The sequence below is a fragment of the Hylobates moloch genome, unplaced genomic scaffold, assembly GCF_009828535.3.
Source record: "Hylobates moloch isolate HMO894 unplaced genomic scaffold, HMol_V3 SCAFFOLD_10, whole genome shotgun sequence".
NCBI lineage: Eukaryota > Metazoa > Chordata > Mammalia > Primates > Hylobatidae > Hylobates > Hylobates moloch.
Genome location: NW_026652285.1, coordinates 88,784,629 through 88,798,931, shown reverse-complemented (window position 1 = coordinate 88,798,931; position 14,303 = coordinate 88,784,629). Strand labels below are relative to the sequence as shown.

The window sequence follows — 14,303 nt, the reverse complement described above, 5'->3', positions numbered from 1 at the left end:
CCTCCAAAACTTTGCCACTTGAAACAACACACTTTTTTTCCCCTCTCACAGTTTTTGTGAGGTAGGAATCCAAGCACAGGTTATCTGGTTTCTCTGCTTCATAGTGTCTTACAAAACTGCAATCAAGTTAATGGCAGGAGCTGTGGTCTCATCTGAAGGCTGCAATGAGGAAGTAGCCATTTCCAAGATGACATATATATTTTGATGAGATTCAGTTCCTTAAGGGTGGTTGGACCAAAGTCCTCAGTTCCTTGCTGGCTTTTGGCTGGAGACTGCCCTCCGTCCTTTGCCACATGAGCCTCTTCATGACTCATTTGTTTTTTTTTAAAGCCAGCAAGAGGGAGTCTAATACAATGGAAGTTACATCTTTTGTAACCTAATCACAGAAGTGGCATCCTCTCAATATTGTCATATTCTATTGCTTGGGAGCAAGTAACTCAAGTGGAGGAGGTAGTAAATATGAGGAGGGGGGATTGTTGAAGGCCATTTTGGAGTTGTTCCCCCCACCCCAACTTTCTCTCTCTTCATCCCTTTTTCTTTCCTCCCTCCTTTTCTTATTATCTGTTTGTCTACTTGGTTCTACTTTTTGCTGAAACTCTGACTCTAATCTCCATATGTTGTACCCAGCCCCCAAATTTTTCAGTCTAGCCTATACCTGATACTTGGTAAGTGCTCAATAGATGTTTGAATTCAATTTAAATTTAAAGCATAAAAGAGCATTTTAAAAGAGTCAATTTTATCAACCACCTTAATATAATCATTATGATGGTTATATTTATCTAATTATAAACATTTACTAAGTTCCTCTTACTCAGTTAATACATATCTATAATAATTCTAGGTATTCAAAAACTTTCTTTTCTAATAAATATAAATTTTGGCATTTTATTTATTTAATATGAAAAATGTTTGAAATAATTTTTTACTGGCCTTTATAATTGTCAAACTGCCTAAGAGTTGACAGACCCAGCTTTGAACATTGAACTAGCTCAAATAAGATTGCAAAAATGTCCTTGTGCAGATACATTTTTTTTCCTTTCTAGTTTATTTCCTTGAGTTGATATGGAAACAACTGGTTCAGAATTTTGAAGCTTTATTTTAATATCATATACATTTATGTTCATTGACCAGACCCAATTTGTAATGGTTTGAACTAGTATGGATAGTCAAAGGTCAGAAATAATAATAATAATAATGTTATTGCCGAGAGAAAATTCCCTATGCAGTGCTAACAACCTCAGCTCAACTTAATGCTAAATGAAGGCTGAAGGGAAAATTTCTCATAGGCCTAATTTCTGCCAAGCCCTGCATCTCAGCCCCAGTCCCAGATCTCCTGCTCCTCTTTGCTCCAGTATTTCAGCCAGCTTTCCTCTTTATGGTGGCTTCCATTAACCACTCCATCAACTGGCATCTGTAAGACTGCCTGGCCACAGACAAAGATACAGTCTCCTTCACCCAACCCCTCACCTCCACCCAACGTATTATTATCATGTCACTGCTTATCTAATGTTTTATTTTGAAGAATAGGAAAATGTTATTGCTTTTTAAAAATACAATACATAAGGCCAGATGCAGTGGCTTATGCCTGTAATCCCAGCACTTTGGGAGGCCAAGATCCCCTGGCCCAGCCACTCAGTCAGACTTGACCAGCCCTCCTACCTCCTGCCTTTGTCCAGGGGGATTGTCATCATCATCATCATCATCATATCATCATCATGGTGATTACTAGCATTTATTGATTCCTTACCATGTTCTAAATACTTACATAGTTTGACAATACTAGCTGTTATAAACAATAAACCCTTAAATCTCAGTAGCTTAATACAATCAAGGTTTTTTTGTTTGTTTGTTCAGCATCCCAAATAGATGTTTCTGATTGATGGGTGGCTTTATGAGAAGTAGTGCAGGCTGGGCGCGGTGGCTCATGCCTGTAATCCCAACACTTTGGGAGGCCAAGGCAGGTGGATCACCTGAGGTCAGGAGTTCGAGACCAGCCTGGCCAACATGGTGAAACCCCGTCTCTACTAAAAATACAAAAATTAGCTGGGCGTGGTGGCACGTGCCTGTAATCCCAGCTACTTGGGCGGCTGAGGCAGAGAATTGCTTGAACCCAGGAGGTGGAAGTTGCAGTGAGCCGAGATCACACCACTGCATTCCAGACTGGGTGACAGAGCAAGACTCTGTCTCAAAATAAAAAAAAAAAAAATACAATACATAAGGAATCATTGATAAGCTGGATTTCATTAAAATGAAAAACTGCTCTGTGAAAGACAACGTCAAGATAATGAGAATACAAGCCAAAGACTGGGAGAAAGTATTTGCAAAAGACACATCCAATAAAGGACTGTTATCCAAAATATATAAAGAGCTCTTAAAACTCAACAATAAGAAAACAGCCCAATTAAAAAAAAATGGGCTGAAGACTTTAATGTACATGTCACCAAAGAAGATAGATGTATAGCAAATAAGCATATGAAAAGATGCTGCACATCAAGTGCTGACAAGGATTCAGAGCCATAGGAACTCTCGTTCATTGCTGGTAGGAATGCAAAATGCACAGCCACTTTGGAAGGTGGTTTGGCAGTTTCTTACAAACCTAAAAGTACTGTTTTGTTTGTTTGTTTTTTAGATAGCAACTTTTATTGAAGTGTAGAGCAGCAGCGTAGGTCCTGCGCTCTGTAGAGCAGGGCTACTCCATAGGCAGTGTGTCCAAAGTAGCAGCTCTGCAGACGTATTTATACCCACTTTTAATTACATGCAAATTAAGGGGTGATTTATGCAGAAATTCCTAGGATAAGGGTGGTAACTTCTGGTTCATGGGATAGTTGCCATGGAAAAGGATAGTAACATTTAGGTGTTGCCATGGCAGTGGTGAACTGACATGGCACACTGGTGGGCATGTCTTATGGAAAAAAGCTTCCGCCTGACCCTGTTTTAGCTAGTCCTCAATCTTGTCCAGTGTCTGAATCCCCACCTCCAGAGCTGAGTCTCACCTCCTACCTCAATGACACTTTGTTGGGTACATCTTATGGAAAGCTGCTTCTGCCCCTAACCCTGTTTTAGGTAGTCCTCAATCTGGTCTGGTGCCTGAGTCTCTGCCTCTGGGGTTGAGTCTCACCTCCTACCTCCCTGTCTTCACTGACTGACACACTAAGTCATTTCTAGCCCACTAAGCCCAGCCATCCTTACATCTGTCCTAGCAAAATACTGCATTCCTCTTATGTCCCTTAAATCATAGTCTTACCATGTGATCTTTGCAATTATGCTCCTTGGTATTTGTCCAAAGGAGTTGAAAACATATATCCACACAAAAACCTGCACATGGATATTTATAGCAGCTTTATTCATAATTGCCCAAACTTGAGAGCAACCAATATGTCCTTCATAGGTGAATGGATAAATAGCTTGTGGTACATCCAGACAATGTACTATGTTGAGCAATAAAAAGCAATGAGCTTCTAAACATGAAAATACATGGAGGAAGCTTAAATGCATATTAGTAAGTAAAAGAAGGCGGCCGGGCATGATGGCGGGTGCCTATAATCCCAGCTACTCAGGAGGCTGAGGCGGGAGAATCGCTTGAACCTGGGGGGCAGAGGTTGCAGTGACCCAAGATTGTGCTACTGTACCCCAGCCTGGGTGACACAGTGAGACTGTCTCAAAAAAAAAAAAAAAAAAAAAAAAGCCAATCTGAAATCTACATACTCTATGATTCCCACTGTATGACATTCTGGAAAAGGTAAAACTGTGGAGACTAAAGATTTCAGGAGTTTCCAGGTTTCCAGGAGTTGGGAGCAGGGGATATGGATGAATAGGTGGAGCACACGGTATTTTTAGGGCAGTGAAAATACTCTGCATGGTACTACAGTGGTAGATACGTGTCATTATACATTTGTACAAACCCATAGAATGTTCAACATCAGCACTGATTACTATGATAAATTATGGACTTCAAGTGATTATGATATGTCAGTGTACGTTCATCAATTGTAACAAATGTACCACTCTGTTGGGGATGTTGATAACAGGGGAAGCTATGTGGCAGGTGAGTGGGAGGGCACGAAAATAGAGAAATTTTCTGTCTCTTCATTTCAATTTTTCTGTGAACCTAAAGGTGTTCTAAAAATAGTCTTTAAAAAACAATACAAGTGAGCACACATTTACAAGAAAGAATCAAAACAGTACATAATGTAGAATATGAAAAATCTCCCCTCATTCTATTTCCCAGCAATAATTTTCCTTTTCAATTTTGTGTAATCTGGCAGCCGTCTTTTCTCAATGTTTTATTAGGGAAGATTTTAAGTACACACAAGGAGAGAAAATGGTATAATAAATCTCTATGTATTCATCACCTAGCAATAATTGTTGTCAATATTTTACCAACTTTGCTTCAGCTATTGCTTATCTGCAATTTGTTTTTTTGTTGCTAGAGACTTTTAAAGCAAATCCCAGATACAGCATTATATTATTCCTTCTGTAAATATCCCAGTGTATATTGCAAACAGATAGTTTTTTTTAACATAAGCTCAACATCATTATCACATCTAGCATTTCATATTCAAATTACCTTAACTGCTTCAAAAATATCTTTCATAGTCTGTATATTTGAATACGGATCAAGGCCAGGTGTGGTGGTTCACGACTGTAATCCCAGCATTTTGAGAGGCTGAGGTGGGTGGATCACTTGAGGTCAGGAGTTCAAGACCAGCCTGGCCAACATAGTGAAATCCTGTCTCTATTAAAAATACAAAAATTAGCCAGGAGTGGTGGTGCACACCTGTAGTCCCAGCTACTTGGGAGGCTGAGGCAGGAGAATAGCTTGAACACAGGAGGTGGAAGTTGCAGTGAGCCAAGATCACACCACTACACCCCAGCCTGGGTGACAGAGCAAGACTCTGTCTCAAAAAAAAAAAAAAAAAGAATAAATAAGTATAAATAAATAATATGGATCAAAATGTCTATATGGTGTTCTTTTAATCTATAATAGTTCCACACTTTAATTTTGCCCATGTTGTTATTTGTTGAAGATGTTGGCTCATTTGTCCTTTAGAACTATTCAAATTATAGATTTAGCTAAGTGCTTCCTCATGGTGTTAATTTGTTTCTCTTTTTTAGGGATTCATCACCTGTTTTTGTCTTATAGTCTCCTTTTGTAGAATGATGAAAACTATAACCCCTTTTCTCAGAAAAACATTTTAAAATGCATAAAATAAAATACAAAAGACTATAAAAGAAAGAAATTATGTCAATATATAACTATCAAAATATTTTAAAAGTACGATACAGTAATATATGTGCATCTTTATTAATGACAAGATCTAGTGGACAGTCTAACTATCATAATTCTAAGTTTGGTCAACCATAAGTATTTTTAGATTTGTAATAACTAATGTGATAGAAGTATATGTGAGTTTCATTATGTCAAAGTCATAGGAAATGTTCATACTACTATATTTTGTTAATGGCATTCATAATTTAAGGGAATAGTACATTGCAATGATAAGATACTAAAAATAAAGGTATGTTCTTTTCCCTATACAAGTCTGCAGACCCCCAAATTCTATCAACCAAGGAGTACCACCTGAATTACACAGGCAGTGCCGTGTACATCTTAGAGAATCATATCAGAGGCACTTAATGCCTGTTGTACTACTTTTAGTCACATTAAGTTTGATCAGCAAGTCAAGTACCTATCAGTCCAATCCATTCATTAGAAATTTTCTCAGCCTTTCTCCTAGCAGTTTTAGGATTCATTGATGATAGTTGTCTAGATCTATTCTTTTATTAGAAATTATGAAATGGTAATTTTGTGGTTCTGTCATTATTACTGCTCTTATTACCTGCAATATTTCCATAAAAAATATGGTTACCCTGAAATCCAGTTCAAAGCATGGCTGATACTTCATTCTTTTATCAATTTTTAGAATAATATGTTTGTCTCCTAGCAGTCTCCAATAGTAACTGATGAGCTTTGTTAATTTGGTTTTTATTTGTTTCTTGGTTTTGGTTTGGCTTTGGTTTCAGTTTTCAGAACATTATGAATTAATGGAAGTGTATTTGTTTGATAAATTTAAATCAGTTGCAATTATTATTGTTTTCCTTGTTCAAATTGTTTAATGTTAGGCCAATGTGATTCCCTTTAAGTTGGTTTGTATGTCCTTTTGAAATGACTTCATTAGTCCTGACCTTGTTTTTTGTTACAACAAAACATCCCAGGCTCAGCTTGTACCATACTTGTTCCAGACTTGGATTCAGGAATTTTTCCAAGTATCCTTTGTTCCTTTTAATGAAAAATAGCATTTAGAAACCAGAGTCTGGGCAGTAGGGGTATTTATTGCCTAGTACATTATCATTATTTCTAGGCCTTTTCAGTAGGCAGAGCTATGAAATGTTTTTATTTTTTCAAAGAGAAAAACAAGTCGTAAGTTTTTATGATTTCCAACTGAAATTTCAGTTTATGTAATTTTTCATAACTCTTCTTAATACCTAAATTAGTTGTCCGTAATGCTGAAAAAGCTTAGTTCCCAATCACAGTAACGTAATGGCTTACTTGCTATAGCTCACAGCAGACAGGTAATTATTTCAAAATAGCAATACCAATTGTATCAGTCCATTTTGTGTCACTATAAAGCAATACCTGAGACTGAGTAATTTATAAGGAAAAAAAGTTTATTTGGCTCACAGTTCTGCAGGCTGTACAAACATGGCACCAGCATCTGCTTAGCTTCTGGTAAGGCTTCAGGAAGCTCTTAGTCATGGTGGAAGGTGGTGGAAGAGTAGGTGTATCACATGGCAAGAGAGAGGGAGCAGGAAAGAGAGAGGGAGGGAGGTCCCAGACTTTTTAACAATCAGATCTCGAAGTAACTCATTATCACAGGGAGAGCACCAAGCCATTGATGAGGGATCCATGCCCATGACCCAAACACATCCTACCCCGTCTCACCTCCAACACTGGGGATTACATTTCAACATGAAATTTGGAGGGGACAAACATCCAAGCTATCTATCACCAATATTACAGCTAGTGATAAGACCATTAAATCTAGATTTGCAGATCATTTTGTGTTTGGAATATTCCTCACTAAACTGTAAAATCAAAATACTGCATTTAAAAGCCACTCTAAATTGTTACTTTCTCTAAAGAGTTATATCAACACTAATGTAGAGTTAGAGATATTTTTTCAGTGGGTATATAATTTGTAGAGATTGTTTCTGTTTTTCTTTTGTGATTTAAAAAAAGTATGTAAAACTTCTATGTGGTGCAAAGCTAAAACTTATAAATGAAGATATACTACAAAACTCTGGCTTCTATTCTTATCCCTGGACCTTGTTTTCTTGTTTCCCCTGTAGATAACTATTTTATTAGGTTTGGGTAACCTGTCAGTGTTTCCTAATAAAAAATTTATGTACATATATACATATACATATATATTATATATATATATATATATATATATATATTTCTATACAAAAGAGAGCACTCTAAACACTGCTCTGGGCTGAAATAGTAGCTCACACCATAATCCCAACACTTTGGGAGGCCAAGGAGGGTGGATTGCTTGAGCTTACAAGTTCGAGACCAACCTAGGCAACATATTGAGGCCCTGTGCCTATATATAAAAAAAAAAAAAAACCTTAAACACTGTTCTGCACTTTCCTTTTTTCCATTTGGTAAAATATATTTGTGATTACTCCAATCACATACAATATTATTCTAATTCATTTTTAAGTACATAGTACCCCACTGTTTGGGTGCTTCATAGTTTTTCAACCAATTACCTATTGATTGTCCATAGACTACTATGGTAAGAGATTTATTGCTGATTACTGTGATGTAATGGGCAGAAGCAACAGAAATTGCGTATTCAATTTCCAGAATTTATAACTGCCTGAACTTGAATCTCTAGCAATGTAGCAGAGTGGGAGGCAGCCTAATATTGTGGAAGAATGCTTAGAAATAAGGAAGGTCACAATGGCAATCCAGATGTTCTTGGATCCCTGATTTTCCCTCTGTGAGCTTCCATTTACTCATCTTTAAAAAGCAATAATGAAACCTACCTCTCATTGTTAGGATTTATAGAGACCAAAGCGCATAATGTATGCAAATCAAGTAGCAGAATATCTGGCCTGGAATATGTGCCTGTAAAACTGCAGCTATTGTTAATATTAATTTTACTGATTGCCTCAATGTAAGACAGGAAATTTCTATGAGTTTCAGCCCTTTTATATTGTGTTGAGTGGGCTCATTAATCCTTCTCCCTGCCCCTAGCAGCAGAGTTACAGGGCAGAGGGGAGCTAACCGAGAAGTAACTCAATCTTGAACATGTTCTCCAAAAGTAATGCCTGGTAACATGTTTAAAGGTTGTCTTTTAATATGAGTATTTTTAACATTTTGTTAAAAATAAGGAGTTAGAAATGTGAAAGCAAGACTGTGAACCCCCAGGAAAGCGGTAAGAGAGTGGCAGCTTGTTTTCAATGGTTTCCTTTACTGACTAATGGTTCCTAGATAACTCCAGCTGATGTTCATACCCTCCTGGATGTTTGAAACTGGCAACCTCCCACTGGCCCCAAAGTGGCCTCTTACTGGCCCCAAGGTGGGCTGGTATACCTTGTTGGTCTGCTCTCCTGCTTCAAACATGTTCAAGTCGGACAATCTGGGAGTCTTTATCTAAAGCAGGCCATTAGCATCTCAGAGGCCTCCAATTCCGTAAGCCTTTACCAAGAATAATCTTTTCTGAGCATTTCCTCTTTGACCTCTAGCCTGAGAAGTGATTGGAAGGAGGAGGAAGGAATTGGGAAGGAACTAATCTTGGAATCTGTTCTTGAGGGGTAAGTTTTAAACAGAGTTTTCAAGAAAGTAAAAGAACTTGATCCCAAGAAAAAGAAGGCAGTTCTCCTATTAGTGATCCATCTCAGCTCCTTTGGACAGAAAAGGGGCTCTGGAGTCAGACTTTGAATGCCTAATGACCTTTGACTGCAGTCTGTCACTTCTTGGAAACTGTTTTTTCAGCTGTATATTATAGTTGTAAAAAATTACGACATTACTTGTCCAAGGCACTGTTGTGAGGATTCCATGAGATCCACAATGTCTTGTGTTTGGCAAAGAATTCAAGATTGGGAAATGTGATTTTTTTTCTGTTTTCTCCCTTTTCCAAGTACTTTTCCTATCACCATCTTAAAAATAAAACTGCATTAAAAATAAGACTATGTTGTTAGAATAATACTAGTAATAGTAATAATAACAAGAACTAGCATGTTTTGGGTGGCTATTAAATGTCTGGCATGACCCTACATTATTTTTATTTTTATTTTTTTTGAGATGGAGTCTCACTTTCGTTGCCCAGGCTGGAGTGCAATGGTGTAATCTCTGCTTACTGCAAACTCTGCCTCCCGGGTTGAAGTGATTCTACTGCCTCCGCCTCCCGAGTAGCTGGGATTACAGGTGCCCACCACCACACCCAGCTAATTTTTGTACTTTTAGTGGAGACGGGGTTTCACCATATTGGCCAGGCTTGTCTCAAACTCCTGACCTCAGGTGATCCGCCCACCTTAGCCTCCCAAAGTGTTAGAATTACAGGCTTGAGCCACTGCACCCAGCCCATTATCTTAAATCTCAACAACTTTATATTGTCAATGATATTAGCCTATTTTATACATAAAAAGCAGAGACTACTATGAGGAAGAAGCTTGTCTATGGTCACACACAGGGCTGTGGCTAGCCTGTAAGTTACCTTTTATATGAATTAGGAAGAGGAGCTCCTCTACTTGTATTCAATTGCAGGAGCATGGCACGTGAAGCTGAGGGTGGATTTAGTCCCCATCCACCCTTTTGCCTTGTCACCTATATATATATATATTTTTTTTTATTATACTTTAAGTTCTAGGGTACATGTGCACAATGTGCAGGTTTGTTACATATGTATATGTGTGCCATGTTGGTGTGCTGCACCCATTAACTCATCATTTACATTAGGTATATCTCCTAATTTTATCCCTCCCCCCTCCCCCCACCCCACAACAGGCTCTGGTGTGTGATGTTCCCCTTCCTGTGTCCACGTATTCTCATTGTTCAATTCCCACCTATGAGTGAGTCACCTTTTTACAGAGCTCAACTTGTGTAACTATACAAAGAGGCCCTGGTTGCATGCCTAGTTTTGACCAAACTGAATTTCACATCCAGATGTATATGAAGTTCAGACCGCATCCGTTCCATTACCACCTTGGAATTTTTTCTCTTACTGTCTTCTTTAAGATCCTGCTCCATCAGTTACCTTTTCTCTCTGCCATATCTTCATCGTCTCCTTCTGCATCTCTGTTTTTTCCTTCCCAGCCAATACGCCCCATCAGATCTCTACCCTTGAGTACCACAAGGGTTGAAACAAATCGTCATTCATATTTGCCCCCCTTGTGCCTAGCTGTAAACCTGGCACTGAATAGGCCTTCTCAGCAAATGCTCTTTCAGAATTATTTTAGTCATCTCACTAAGCTTCCTTGTATCATAGCTAGCTTTTACTGTTTCCCTGGCTTCCCTCAGTGCAAGTTGCTTTGCACGCAATGATCCTTCTTTGGCAAGAAAGGATCAGAACAGAGGTTTCCCCAGAGCAATCATCTTAAGTAGGCACTAGAGGGCAGCAGGAGATCACATATGACCTTCTTTTTCAGCCTCCTGTTACTGGCCACAACCTGCCTTGTCTCAGGAGGAAGAAGTAAATGTTAACCTTCAATGCCAACTGATTCCTGATTCTGGCCAAGACACTGGCCACTACTAGGCTACTGGGCAGTGTCCAGGGGTCCCTCTCCCACAGAGAGTATGACATGCCTCAGAAATTTAACTGCTTTCACTTGAAGACAGGTATCCTCTTGCAAGTTATACTTTATCACTCTGTGCCTCAGTTCTCTCATTTGTAAAAGGGGGCAACAATCCCTACTTTGTAGGATGATGGAGAACTGTGTGAGATCATAGGTGAAAATGGGCTAACACAACATCTTTTGTTTTATTCCTAGAAGAGTTGGATGAGGAGTTAGTATCCCCATTTTACAAATGAACAAACTAATGTTGGAGAGGTGAAGTGACTTGACTAAGATTTGAAATCAGGTAGTCTAACTCAACAGTTTTGGACTTACGCATTCAATTCTGCCCTGGTCTACTGTCTTCTTGTAGGTAGAAGACAGGTAATTTAAGGGGAAATTTTTGACAGTTAAAGCATCAGGAAGGTTTCAAGGGAAGATTTATAGATTCAGACATGTACAAGAATTGAATAATGCTAGGATGAATGCCAAGGGCTGGAACAAATGACCTCTGATGATGCTCTTGACACTCTAGCATTGGATATTTTTCATTAAGTTCTGTTTCTCATTTATCCTCCAAATAATCCAATATTTAGGTACTAAAATTATTAGCATTTTACAGATGAGGAAATGGAGCCTTAGAGAGGTTAAGGTCTTTTTCCAAAGTCACCCAGCTAGAAAACGAAAAAGATGGAATTTTATAGCTGCCCCTCTGTAATAGTGCTTATTACTTATACATTTAGGGGAAGAGCTTCCAAATTCACTTAGATTAGGAGATCAGTTGTCCTAGGGTTTGGCAGTTTTATAATTCTGTCTTCTTATTTTTGGAATCTCCACTGTTGCTTCTCTTTCCATTCCCCAAATGTGTGTGTGTGTGTGTGTGTGTGTGTGCGCGCGCTTGCAATATGAACACAACACATACACCACAACATACACATACTCCTACACATATACTTTCTCAGAAGCCACCCAATAATGCCCTATAGTTACTGGGATAGGAATTTCATCTACCTAGTTAGTTAATTGTTTAATTTTAGTATGACCCCACACCCCAACTACAGTCCAGGCGTGAGTACTGTAGATAAGGCATCTAATAGCGTAAAGTACACAACTCTGGGCTTGGGTCTGATGCTTAGGATGAGAAGTGTGGTTCCTGGATGAGAAGTTAGTCTAAGTTTAATAGAGCCTTTCCACAGTGGAACTTGAGGCTTAGAAAGGTACTGATTTCCACATCTTTAGAAATGTCCAAGAATAAATTGGAGGATTATTTGGTGGTAAATGAAAAATCAGATGGGATTTCTGACCAGGTGACCTTTAGAATGCTTTCCACCCAGGGGACCCTATTAGCCCATGCAAATGGGTGGGGGAGATTGGGGGCATTGCCTGGGGGTGGGAGGTAATGGGAAGATACAAATATTTGGAACGGATATGACTCATCTGGTAGGAGTGAAAACCGGTGCTCAAAGTTTTTCAGAGAGGAAATATGGACAGTGGAAAGAACAGAAAAACTGGGTAGAAATAGCTAGACTAGTTGCTAGCTGTGTGACTTTGGTCACGTTACTTTACCTCTCTGATCTATCAAGTGTTTATTAATAAAATAAAACAAAGAACAACTGTCTTTGGGGCTGTGGTGATAAATTGGGATAGTTGGTCTGAAGTCTGATAAGCATTACACTAGTGGAACAGGAGTCAGATTTATGCATTCATTTATTCATTTGTTCATATATTTACCTGCAGACTGTCTACATGATATCAAACAGTGAACTCTGTGCTTGGAATGCAAGTGTTCATTAAAAATGGCCATGGTCCTTGTTCTCATGAAACTTATGGTATATTTGGAGAGAAATATATTCATTTAATTATTATATTAAATCAAATAATAAAAATGTGACATGTACTATAATGAGGATATAAACGGTTCAGTTCATAGTGCAAATTGAGAATAGTCAAAAGATAGTCTGTGAAAACAAGTATGCTCAAAAGTATATACGTATGAGTTGATTCCGCCACTCTTTGTGATATGTTTACTGGGATAATTTTCCTCTACCTCTAGATGAAAATCTTAGCAGACCACATCTAATCTATTATCACTTATGGAATAGGCAGCAGCACTATCGATATTTTACATTGCTAACATACTTTCAAATCAGGAATTAGGATTTCCAGTCCAATATTTTAATCAAATCTTTTGACAAATAAAATCTCCATATCTTTCCCAATAGGAGCATTAAGAGGTGGGAATGGCTGGCCTTCATGCTCTTTCTTTACTTTGCACCTCTTCTTCCCCTTCCTTCACAGTACAAGCAAAAAAAAAAAAAAAAGAGAGTGGTGGTCAGGATTAGGAAGGTCATACTTGCTTCAGAATTATTTTACCTAGCTTTGCAGTCTCTGGTCCTGGCATCTTTATAAAGCTGGCCGTTTCTCTTGGGGGCTTGTTCACGGGATTTTCAGCGGTCCCCATTGCTTGGGACTTCTCGTAAGACCTGGAACAGTGCCATTTCTCTTTGGCTGGCTTCAGTGATCCCTTCCTACCTACTGTTTCTCTGGCTTCCTACCTCATGGAGATTCACTGTGGGGGACCCATCACTGTGTTAGATTCCTCTTGGGTAGGGCTTAAAACAGTTCCAGGCCAGTTCTTTCTTCTGTGTGACCCATATACAGTTCAGAGGAAGCAAGCATTTTTCACTGGGCAACCTCTGGGGGTTTGGGCTAATCCCCATGCAGCTCCTTCTGTTCTGTTGGTATAGGCCACTACAGCTTTTTCAGGTGAAGATAGAACCTAGTCCATTTTCTTGCCAGTTGCTAAGAATATATCCAAGTTCTCCAAGTGGCACTCCTGAGGGTTCCTCTCACAAAACTTAGAGTTAGAAGATAGCATGTAACACTTGAGCTGGCTAGGGTGCTGAAGACTCCAAACATGGTAATAGTTCTTTGCAAAAACAAAACAAAACAAAACAAAACAAAAACAAAACAAAAAACAAACTTTCTCAAATCTCTTCTTGCAAATACAAAAATTAACCAGGCATGGTGGCATGTACATGTAGTCCCAGCTACTCAGGAGGCTGAGGGAGAATTGCTTGAATCCAGGAGGTGGAGGTTGCAGTGAGCCGAGATTGGGCCACTGCACTCCAACCTGGGTGATAGAGCAAGACTCCATCTCAAGAAAAAAAAAATCTTTTCTTGCTACTTTCTGACCGCTCTTTTCTTCTTTTATATTCTTTTTTTTTTTTTTTTTTCTGAGGCAGGGTCTCACTCTGTCACCCAAGCTGGAATGCAGTGGCAGAATCTCGGTTTACTGCAACCTCCACCTCCCAGGTTCAAGTGATTCTCGTGCCTCAGCCTCCCAAATAACTGAGATTACAGGTGTGTGCCAACACGCCCAGCTAATTTTTGTGTTTTTCGTCGGGGTGGGGTTTTGCCATGTTGGCCAGGCTGGTTTCAAACTTCTGAGCTCAAGTGGTTCACCTGCCTTGGCCTCCCAAAGTATTGGGATTACAGGCGTGAGCCACCATGTC

The 14,303-nt window shown here is 39.0% G+C and overlaps 1 protein-coding gene and 1 long non-coding RNA gene across 7 annotated transcripts in view; one reads left to right on the top strand and one right to left on the bottom strand.

The window, feature by feature from the left end:
* Positions 1-14,303, top strand: part of ASTN2 (astrotactin 2) — a 1,008,266-nt gene that overhangs the window by 748,565 nt on the left and 245,398 nt on the right. The window lies entirely within an intron of this gene.
* LOC131384514 (uncharacterized) overlaps positions 12,936-14,303 on the bottom strand; it is a 62,757-nt gene continuing 61,389 nt past the window's right edge. Inside the window, exon 3 of the long non-coding RNA XR_009215430.1 lies at positions 12,936-13,078. This is a non-coding gene — a long non-coding RNA (uncharacterized LOC131384514). The remainder of the gene's footprint in view (positions 13,079-14,303) is intronic.